Source organism: Ursus maritimus, unplaced genomic scaffold (assembly GCF_017311325.1).
Source record: "Ursus maritimus isolate PB19 unplaced genomic scaffold, ASM1731132v1 scaffold_17, whole genome shotgun sequence".
NCBI classification, from domain to species: domain Eukaryota; kingdom Metazoa; phylum Chordata; class Mammalia; order Carnivora; family Ursidae; genus Ursus; species Ursus maritimus.
Genome location: NW_024424119.1, coordinates 24588741 through 24600714, shown reverse-complemented (window position 1 = coordinate 24600714; position 11974 = coordinate 24588741). Strand labels below are relative to the sequence as shown.

Sequence of the window (11974 nt, the reverse complement as noted above, 5' to 3'; positions counted from 1 at the left end):
TTTAAGAGTAAGCTGCAGAATTTGAGAGTTGGAGCCCTATGGTTACCAGGAGACAACATAGAATCAGAAAGGAACAAAGGTCATTTATAGAGCATACCTACTTTTAAGGAGTAGGAAAAGGAGACAGAAAAGGAATGGTAAAAGAGGGAAAACAAGAAAAGAAGTAAACCACCTGTATATTGTTTCATTATAGATCTTATCTTATTGAAAAGTAATTGCATATCTATCCTTTCTTTAGACTCAGAGCTCCTCAACAACAAAGGACCTGTCTTCTATATCTTTATCCCTAACACATAACACAATACCAGGTAATGGTACCCAAAAAAGATTTGTTGACTCGTTGAATACATGAATGAATGAATGAATGAATGAATGTGAATGTTTTAAGCCTTGGTTATTGTCAAAGACAAAAAAACTGGACATCAGTCAAAGTGATTAGGACAGATTTCAATCAGCAATATACTATTGCAATATGGAAAATAGTCTAGCACAAATTGAACTCATCTTCAATTTGTACAGAGGTGACTAGATGTTTTAAAGGGAGAATGAAGGGGTACCTGGGTGGCTCAGTCGTTAAGCCTCTGCGTTTCCCTCAGGACCTGATCCCAGAGTCCTGGGATCGAACCCCACATCGGGCTCCCTGCTCTGCTGGGAGCCTGCTTCTTCCTCTCCCACTCCCCCTGCTTGTGTTCCCTCTCTCACTGGCTGTCTCTCTCTGTGTCAAATATATAAATAAAATCTTAAAAAATAAATAAATAAAGGGAGAATGAAGGAATGGGGTGGAGGTTCATGAGAAGGAGCACAGAAGAGTCAAAGAAGTCATAAATTCCAAAGCAGCAAACCTAGAGTAGAAATGTTACTCCCGTGCTTAAAATCCATGGCTTAGCCTGGCAACTTGGGTTTGTTTGTTTGCTTTTTGTTTTTGTTTTTTTAGAGATTTTATTTTTAAGTAATCTCTACACCCAACATGGGGCTCAAACTCATGACCCCAAGATCAAGAGTCATATGCTCCACTGACTAAGCCAGCCAGGAACCCCTAGCCTGGCATATTTGGAACTTAGTAAATACTGCCAAATGAATAAAATTCCCCTGTGGGAATATATTCCATGAAAATAATTCAAATAAATGGGGAAAACCTGTGCAATAAGATATTTGTGCAGGATTATCTAAGTAGTGAAATCTGAAAATCAGAATGAATAATGAATTCCAATAAATCAATTTATTCATTCCTATCAAGTATTTACTTAATATCTGTTTATGAGTAACACTGTAATCTTATACAAATGGATAAATATCTGAGAAGGAGGCCATACGAGAGATGTAGGTGTTAATGAATTTGAGAAAAATTTATTGAGCATCTACCAAGTACCACACATCGTGCTACAGATACAAAGAGGAATAAGACATTCCTTCAAAGAACGCACAGTCTGGGGATAAACAGACTGTGAAAAGTGCTATAATCATGGTTAGGAGGAAGAAGTGGGTTGTTTGCATATATACCTGGAGGTTTCAGAATTGTTTAAGTACTTAATAAGTGCAGTGGTGGGCATGGTTAACTTAGCAAATATATAACCTTCATGAGGGAAGGGATGTGTGTTTTTCACTATTGGAAAAAATTATCCAAGATTTGCAAACAAGCAAAAGAAATTAGTGGGTGTTCTTGCAGTTTTAGCACTCGGCACTGTCTAGAGCAGAGACCAGCAAACTTCTTCTGTAAAGGACTATTCAGTAAATACTTAGGTTTTAGGCCAAAAAAAGTAAAATTGAGGCTGTTGTATAGATACTTGTACAACAAGAGAGAAAACAAATTTCCACAATTTTTAAATTAGTAACATTCAAAATAAACCAATGATAATTGAATACAAGTTTTTGGTACAATAGGTCTACTAATGAGAAGGATGAAATTCTTTTGGGGAATATGCATTTTGCTTAGTTGGGGTTCAAGTATTATTAGAATCAATTGCAGATGTCCAACTTTAAGGTTGATCTGTAATGAGATTTTATGAATCTCATCTGTCTTTTCTCACAGATAACTACTGTTAAATACTGCTATTAGTCCATGAACAAGTGATTCCATTAAGAGTATTCATTGCTTAGAAAGCATTTACAGAATTCTATTAGAGTCTCCTCTTGATAGTTGCTTAATTTTTTAAGTGAAGTTTTTATTTATTTTTAAAGTAATTGCGGGGGTGCCTGGTTGACTCGGTTGGTGAGCGCCTGCCTTTGGCCCAGGATCCTGGGATTGAGTCCCTGCTCAGCAGAGAGCCTGCTTCCCCCTCTCCTTCTGCCTGCCGCTCCCCTTGCTGTGCTCTCTCTCTCTCTGTGTCAAATAAATTTAAAAATTCTTTTAAAAAATCTTTTAAAAATCTTTTTTTAAAGCATGGGGGAGGGGCAGAAGGATAGAATCTTCAAGCAGACTCCCCACTGAGCACGGAGCCCAATGTGGCTGGATTTCACGACCCATGAGATCATGGCTTGCGCAGAAACCAAGAGTCGGATGCTCAACCAACTGAGCCACCCAGGCGCCCCATGAATAACCATACACTTTAAATGCATTACATTTTCACAAGGTTTGTAACTTTGTTGAACTAAGCCTTTTTTCTGCTCCACATATATATATATATTTTTTTTAAAGATTTTATTTATTTATTCGACAGGATAGAGACAGCCAGCGAGAGAGGGAACACAAGCAGGGGGAGTGGGAGAGGAAGAAGCAGGCTCATAGCGGAGGAGCCTGATGTGGGGCTCGATCCCACAACGCCGGGATCACGCCCTGAGCCGAAGGCAGACGCCCAACCGCTGTGCCAACCAGGTGCCCCTCCACATATATTTTTGCCACCGTTGGTTGTGACACAGTTTAGCAGATTCCACTTCAGGTTGTGCTGAATTAGTGTTTTCTCAACTTCCTTGAAAACATTTTCACCTGTAATTGTTTCAAGCAGACTATTCATCGAGGCTAATTCTTCAGTCACTTCAAATTCAGCATTGACTTGTCAAAAAACAACTGAACAGTCCTGACAACTGTGTACTCATCAGGAGCCAAGGAAAACTACTTAAAATAATTTGCTTTGGTTTTTTATTTTGTTAATCTCTACACCCAACGTGGGGCTTGACCTCACAACTCTGAGATCAAGGGTCATGTGCTGGGGCGCCTGGGTGACTCAGCCGGTTAAGCATCTTTCTTTGGCTTAGGTCATGATCCTGGGATCCTGGGATCCTGGGATCAAGTCCCATGCCAGGCTCCCTGCTCAGCCGGGAGTCTGCTTGTCCCTCCCTCCCTGCTCATGCTCACTCTCTCTCTCTTTCTTTCTCAAATAAATAAATAAATAAAATCTTTAAAAAAAAAAAAAGTCATGTGCTCTTCCAACTGAGCCAGCCAGGTGCCCCTAAAAATAAAATCTTTAAGGAAAAAAAGACATTCTTAAATTTTAAATTCTTAAATCTACCAAAAGTAGACTACAATGCATGATCACATAAAATGAACTTCACTTCTAAGCATCACAAACATTAGAATACAAAAAATCCAAAGATGGATATTTTAAGAAATGTACAAAAGAAATTTGCTTAAAAAATAACAAAAAATTTTAAAATTGATTTTCCCCCAAAGTCCAAATAATTGTGGTCTAGGTAACCAGTAAAGGCTTTATCTGCTCCTTCCTTTGATAAGAATAAGTTTATGCAGGGGTGCCTGGGTAGTTCAGTCTGTTAAGCATCTGACTCTTGATTTTGGCTCAGGTCATGATCTCAGGGTCATAAGATGGAGCCCTGCGTCAGGCTTTGGTGCTAGGTGTGGAGCCTGCTGAAGATTCTCCCTCTGCCTCTGCCCCTCTATCCCCCACCCCCATACCTGCACTCTCTCTCTTTCTAAAAAAAAAAAAGAAAAGAAAAGTTCATGCAGAACTGTATATCCAAGTGTGTGTGCAAGACACACTCACATGCATCACAAATACAAGCACATACACCCACAGGGACACACACAGCTGAGTTTTTATTGTTCTAGGCACTTCGTATCCACCTTAAGTCAGCCATCTTCCCATTACATTTAATGAATGTCTTCTTTGGAGGCAAGACATTTTCTTCAAAGTAGCCTAGTTGACGACATTCCCTGCTGGCAAGTATCGGGCCACCATGAAGGAAGACCCCTCACTTGCAGGTGCCTTCCCCATTCCCATCTTCCATACCATGGCTATGAAGTGTCCAGTCCTGGAGGTGAAGTCAGGCTGCTGGAAGTTGTACTTCTTGATCTCACTGTACCATCTATTGGCCATCTCCTTTCCTGTCTGATCATAGGAGGCCCATGCCAGGTTCTCTCCGAACTGGCCATGACTGGACTCTGGGCTGGGCTTGAGCATCCTTGGGCTGGCCAGGACTTCTGCATAATGCTGAGCCTCCTCAGTGTGGGGGGATGCCATGCTGCTGCTAGCACTTGTTGTTCAGGACCTCATTATTAAACTGTTTGGAAGCTGACTTGCCCATGGCCCACTGGGTGCTCTCCCCAGCTCTCACTGCTGCTATGCTGTGCCTCTCTTGCCTGGTCCTGGGCTGCTGGAGATCAATTCCTATCTCTATGAACCTGGACAGATGGTTGAATCCAGGTGACTAGAGGAAGTCAACCCTACTGGCAAAAAGAGGAGAGTTACTGTTTCCAAGATCCAAAACACACAAAGGGCCAGGAAAAAAAATAAGGTTTGGGAGTTGGGGGATTAGTGGGAGATGTGGTAGAGAAAAGGAACTCAGAACTAACATAGCCCTGCCCAGCGGTCAAGGAACCATGAAAAGCTCTATGGCACAGAGCAAGGCCTGCCCACACTCCCAACACATATACACACAAGATCTAGGGCGCCCTTGCTCCTTAATCTACTGTTACTGAGGCTCATTTTCCTCCTCAAATTAGTTAATATAGACATGAAGTAGAGCCCCAAGTCTCCGTGTAGAGCCCATTTTTTTCCTTCACAAACTCTAACCTTGCTCACAGATATCTGCTGTCTATATATGTCAATAGATTCCAAATCTGTATCTTTAGTTCAGACTCTTCTCATCAGCTACAGACCCATACATCCAATAACCTGCTAGATTTCTACCTGAAGACTATTCTAGTACCTCAAACTCAACATGTAAAAAGTTAAAATCACTAAAATATGTTAAAATATATATTCAACTTGTTGACCCACAAATTCCTCTTGGCAAAATAAAATCTCCCTCAATATTTGTTTTAAAAGATCAGTGTGCTTAGAGTCACTAAATTATGGGGCACCTGGGTGGCACAGCGGTTAAGCGTCTGCCTTCGGCTCAGGGCGTGATCCTGGCGTTGTGGCATCGAGTCCCACATCGGGCTCCTCTGCTGTGAGCCTGCTTCTTCCTCTCCCACTCCCCCTGCTTGTGTTCCCTCTCTCGCTGGCTTTCTCTATCTCTGTCGAATAAATAAATAAAATCTTTAAAAAAAAAAAAGAGTCACTAAATTATTATTTTTCCTTTGGGCCTAAAGTGAAAGGATTCCCATAAAGTTCTATAACCTCTTTATTAAATAAAGGAAAGTTAATTTATTTGTAGCAGCAAAAAACTAGAAACAATCTAAATGTTTTGTCTATAGATTTAACACAATCCTAATGAAAATCCTAGTAGGTAGGTTTGTGTGTGTATGAGTGTATACAAAGTGATAAGCTGATCTTAAAATTTATACAGGGGGGTGCCTGGCTGGCTCAGTCTGTAAAGCATATAGCCCTTGATCTCAGGGTCATGAGTTTGGCCCCACACTGGGTGTAGAGTTTACTTTAAAAAAAATTATATGAAAATGGAATGGCCAAGAATAGTTAATATAACCTTACAATCTTAAAGTTGGAAGACATGGACTACCAGATATCAAAATTTATTACAAAATTATAGCAATGAAGAACACTTGTGATGAACACTTGTTTTATGAAAAAAGAGACAATGTAGAGCAGTGGAAGTAAAAATTATTTTGTTGACAAAAATCATCCACAACTTGGAAATGCTGCAAAGAAAAGGAAGTAGGGCTAGCCAAAGATGAACTCTGAAGGCAATATACTTGTGCTTAACTCGTTCTCTATTTATTATTGATTAAAGGCTAAAACTCTGTGAAGTCATGTGTTAACTTACATATTTTTGACTGGTAATGATGTAAAGGATTTCTGATTAGTAGAAAAGGTTATAGGGGAACCTGGATGGCTCAGTCAGAAGAGCATGCAGCTCTTGATCTCGAGGTCGGTTGTGAGGTTGAGCCCTAAGTCGGGTGGAGAGATTACTGAAATAAAGAAAAAAAGAGGGCGCCTGGGTGGCTCAGTCATTAAGCCATTAAGCTTCTGCGTTCGGCTCAGGGCGTGATCCTGGCATTCTGGGATCGAGCCTCACATCAGGCTCCTCCGCTGGGAGCCTGCTTCTTCCTCTCCCACTCCCCCTGCTTGTGTTCCCTCTCTCGCTGGCTGTCTCTCTCTCTGTCGAATAAATAAATAAAATCTTTAAAAAAAAAAAAAAATAGGAGGGGCGCCTGGGTGGCTCAGCCAGTTAAGCATCCAAGTCTTGATTTTGGCTCAGGTCTGGATCTCAGGGTCACGAAATTGAGCCCCACATTGGGCTCCATGCTCAGTAGGGAGTCCGCTTCTTTCCCTCTCTCTCCCTCTCCCTGCCCCTCCTCCCACTTATGCTTGCATGCACTCTCTCTCTCTGTAAAATAAATAAATAAACCAAAAAAAAAAGGAAGGAAGGAAGGAAGGAAGGAAGGAAGGGAGGAAGGGAGGAAGGGAGGAAGGGAGGGAGGAAAAAAGAAAAGAAAATGTTATGGTGTTATTATCCTGTAGACATTAACCAGTTTTAACTAACTTTTATCTAACATTCTTTTTTCAAATGCCTATAAATACCTGTGATGGTTAATTTTTTTTTTAAGATTTTATTTATTAATTTGACAGAGAGAGACAGCCAGCGAGAGAGGGAACACAAGCAGGGGACTGGAAGAGGAAGAAGCAGGCTCCTACCAGAGAAGCCTGATGTGGGGCTCGATCCCAGAACACTGGGATCACGCCCTGAGCCAAAGGCAGACGCTTAATGACTGCGCCACCCAGGCGCCCCTGTGATGGTTAATTTTATGTGTCCACTTGACTGGGCCACAAGGTGCCCAAATATTTGGTCAAACATTATTCTGGGTGGATGTTTCTGGATGAGATTAATATTTGAATAGACTGAGTAAAGCAGATTGCTCTTCCTACTGTGGGTGGGCCTCATCCAATCAGCTGAAGCCCTCACTAGATCAAAAAGGCTGAGTAGGAGAAAATTTCTCCAAGTGCCTGGCTGGCTTAGTCTGTAGAGAGTCTTGATCTCAGGGTTGTGAGTTTGAGCTCCATGTTGAGTGTAGAGATTATTTAAAAATAAAATCTTTAAAAGAGAGAGAGAGAGAGAAAATTTCTCTCTGACTGGCCAGTTCTCTGAACTGGGACATTGGTCCTTTATCCTGCCTTTAGACTCAGGCTGAAACATCAGCTCTTCCTGGGTCTTGAGCCTGCTGGCTTTCAGGCTGGAACCACGCTGTCAGCTTTTTTATCAGGCCTTTGGACTGGGACTGGAACTATACCATCACCTCTCTGGGTCTCCAGATTGCCAGCTAAAGATCTTGGGACTTGTTAGCCTCCATAATCCCGTGAGCCAATTCCTTATAATAAAATTTCTCTGTCTCTATCCCTATCTATGTGTACGTGTGTGTATGCATAGATATGCATATATATAAAAACACATGTATATATACATACACATGTATGTGCACATGTATGCATATATATAAACATATCACCCCACCACAACTTTAATACAATACCTAATTTCCTTGAACACTCATTGAACATGCTTTACCATCCTCCTTATCCCCTCAATAATGAGTTAAATGAATCTCTGTCAGGTTTTCATTCTGTATTCCTATAAGAATCTTGCTTTTAACTTTTTGGAAATTGTACTTTGACAATGTTTTCAACAAAAAGTACTGGATTAATTCTATAACCATATGGGGGGAAAATGAATCTTGTCTCCTACCTCACACCATACACAAAATCTATTGCAGATGACTTATAAAAGGTAAAATAATAAAGCTTCTAGACAATGACATAAGAGAATATATTCATTACCTTGGGATAGGCAAAGACTTCTTTTTCTTTTTAAGGTGGTTTTTTATTAAAGCACAGGTACAGGCTCCGTGGGCTGGAAGCACTGCTGGGCAAAAACTTCCTAAATAGGCAAAAAATGCATTATTCACAAACAATGAAATAAATTGGACTCTATTAAAGTTAAGAACTTCTGTTCATTGAAAAACACCACTTAGAAAATAAAAATGCAAGCTGCAGACTGGGAAAAGATATTTGCAATAGATTTCTCTAACAAAAGAATCATATCCAGAATATACAAAGAGCTCCTACAAATAGAAAAAAGACAACCAAATAGAAAAATAGGCTAAGGACTTGACCAGGCAAGTCACGAAAGATAACCAAGAGACATACAAAAAGGTGCCCAAATTTACTGGATATCAGAGAAATGCAAACTAAGGCCACAGTGAGATACCACTGTAAATACACTAGAATAGCTAAAATTAAAAAGACTGACAACATCAAGAGTTGGCCAGAAAGTGGAGAAACTAGATTTCTCATGTATTGTGGGAATGTGAACTGCTACAATCTCTTTGGAAAAAAAATATTGGCAATATCTACTGAAGCTGAACATATACACGCCCTATTACTCAGCAGTTCTACTTCTAAGTATATAGCCAATAGAAATACATGTACATCAGTCAATAAATTTATTTTTTTTAAATGTAGAGGAAAAATAAATACCAGTTTGGAATAGTGGTTACTTCTGGGGAGAGAAGATGAGGAGCAAGCTAGAGAATGGAATGAGATTAGGAAGGAGTATATAAAAGCTCAACTTACCTGAAATATTAATTTCCTTAAGAGAGAATTCGAAGCAAATGTGGTAAAATACCAAGATTTGATAACGCTCTGTGAGAAGAATGTGGATGTTTGTTATAGTATTCTTTATAACTTTCTCTGTGTCTAAAATATTTCATAAAGGGGGCGCCTGGGTGGCACAGCGGTTAAGCGTCTGCCTTCGGCTCAGGGCGTGATCCCGGCGTTATGGGATCGAGCCCCACATCAGGCTCCTCCGCTATGAGTCTGCTTCTTCCTCTCCCACTCCCCCTGCTTGTGTTCCCTCTCTCGCTGGCTGTCTCTCTCTCTGTCGAATAAATAAATAAAATCTTTAAAAAACAAATAAAATATTTCATAAAGAAATCTTTTTTATTTATTTTCTTTAATTTTATTATTATTTTTTTAATATAACCTCTACACCCAACATTGGGCTCGAATTCCTGACCCTGAGATCAAGAGTCACATGCTCTACCAACTGAACCATCCAAGGGCCCCTCATAAAGAAATTTTTTAAAATCTTGTAGTATATTCAGAGAATGTTTAAGAGCCATTGATTTAAAATAAAAATCTGTAATATGAATAAACAGTATAATGCCAGTATTGTGTATATAAACATACCACATACACACACACGTAGATTGATATGATATGATGTGATGAAACTGGCACTTTTTTTTTTTTTTTGGTGGGCAGCAAAGCAAGATTTATTGAGTGATAGCAAAGTTATAGTACAAAACTCCCGAGGAAGGAGGGGACCTGAGAGGGTTGCCACCAGAATTTCTAAGTCTAGAGGTTTTTATGGTCTTGTTGGCGGGCTGTTTTAATCTGATTAACCCTCCCTGCACCTGTCATCCAATCAGGTTTTTGTCATCTATCTATCACATGGCAAAGGGTGGAGGGCTCCTTCCAGGGTCGTGTAAAATCCTTTTAAGGATGGTTTTCCTCTTGGGGCGGGGGAGGTGTGCCTTGTTCCTGCTTGCCTGCCTTCCAACTATCCTTCATCATTACTCCCTCTGAAGAGGTAACCCTAACTGCTCTTAGGGAAAAAGGGTGAGGACCAATCATAAGTACTTCCTACTGATCAGGGGCTTTGGATGGGACAGCTGTCAGGTGAACCTGACACTTTAACTCAGGAGTCTTTCTTCCCCGAACCCATAACCTCAGCCTAATCATGAGAAACACATCAGACAAATACCACTGAAAGACATTCTATAAAATATCTGATGGTAAAACCATCAAGGTCTTCAAAAACAAGGAAGTCTGAGAAAATGTCACAGCCAAGATAAGTTTAAGGAGACATGGTAACTAAATGCAATTGCTACCCTGGATGGGATCCTGGAACAGAAAAAGAGCATAAGGAAAAACCAAGGAAATCTAAATAAGGTATGGGCTTTAGTTAATGATAATGTATCAATATTGGTTAATTAATTGTAACAGATGAACCGTACTAATTTAAATGTTAACAAGAAGGGAAATTGGGTGGGGTATATGGAAAATCTGAGTTACCTTCATAAATTTTCTAAAATCTAAAATTGTTCTAAAATTAAGTTCATTTTTTAAAGTCAAGTAATTTAGCCAAATTCATACAGCTAGGAAATACCCAATACCCAAAATTCAGAGGCCAACACAAATGACTACAAACCCTATGCTTTTTCCACTACCCAAAACCCTTCCAACTTCACTGTCTGTAGGATTATCTAGGTATTTGTACGACGACCTAAACAAGTTCCTTGAGGATAGAGAAAAAACTTTTTTTTTCTTTGCATGCAATTGGTGTTCAGTAAACCAACTTAAGTTAACTACTCACAGAAAGTCCCAGAAACTTAAAGAATCTGCGACTTTCAGAGAACTTCGTCAGGTTTGACCCACAATCGATACCACCAGCTCTACGGAGAGGCCGAGCCCCTTCAGTTCTGCAAGGGTCCTGTGCTGCCATCTACAGGTAGCTTGCCATCTACAGGTAGCTTACCAGCTACCAGCAGGACTTCCCCCTGCTATATCTCGGGATAGCAGGGCGAGCGTAAATTGGAGAGAAGACTCAAGCGCTAATTAAACTAAGAACATATGTAACTGTCACATAGTCACTTGACACTTATACAAAGCAAAGGCCCTACTTCTCTCCGGCTACTGCAGACTCTTCTAACTTCGTATTAACACTTAGGCTCCTAAAATTCACAGAACTCTTTGCTGAACCACCTTCCACAGGTACAGATCTGATTGTTACTGCCCATCTCCCAGAACTGAGATTCTCCCGCACAGCGTAGGCTGCAGGCACTTGCTCAACCTCACAGACTTGAAACCCCACCATCCAGATTCTCCCATCTTCACATACCCCTGAGACTCCTTGCACTACCTTGCAAACCCCACAGACCTCCCCATTAAGGCAAATGCGCGCGCTAACCCACACATCTCCAGAAAAAGACTCAAGTTCCGCAGGCAGCTCACACTAACTCGAAAGCCCCGGAGAGCCCCAGTCAGGCTCCGTGCCCTCAGGCTAGCGCTTTGATGCCAGCTTCGTCTCCCCCACCCCCAGCCCAATCCGGTCAGCCTAGGCCCGCACCCTGCGGGCCAAAGCCCCGCCCCTCTAGACCTGTCATCACAGAAGCCGCACGTGGCCGGGTGGGACCTGAGGCAACCTGCGGCCATCACTTTGTCTCCTCCGCCATCCATTGGGGCCGCCGCCGCCAATCAGAGCCAGCGGATCCGGGCTGAAGCGCTAGCGCCCGGGTGAGGCGAGCGGGAGAAGGGGTGGGGGTAGGAGAGTCTCTGAGACCGACCCGGGCTCGCGGTGGAAGAGGGGCTGGTCTGGGTTCTGCCAGGCTGGAATCCGAGGGGCGGGTCCCAGCGAAAGGCGGAGAGACCAGAAAAGGGCGGGGATCAGGGAAGAGGTTAGGGACAAGCGGATGTTCCCTGGGAAACGCAGAGAAGACGAGAAGGGGCGGAGTCATAGGGGCGGGGCCTGTGTTACAGGGGAGGAGCCAAAGGAATTAAAGAAACTAGGAAAGGGGACGAACCCCGAGAAGGTGGGAGGTGGGACAAGGGAGGGGGTGGGCCTC

At 41.8% G+C, this 11974-nt stretch overlaps 1 pseudogene; it reads right to left on the bottom strand.

The window, feature by feature from the left end:
* Positions 1 to 3823: 3823 nt before the first annotated feature.
* On the bottom strand, positions 3824 to 5315 carry LOC103667069 (annotated as a pseudogene).
* Positions 5316 to 11974: the final 6659 nt, after the last annotated feature.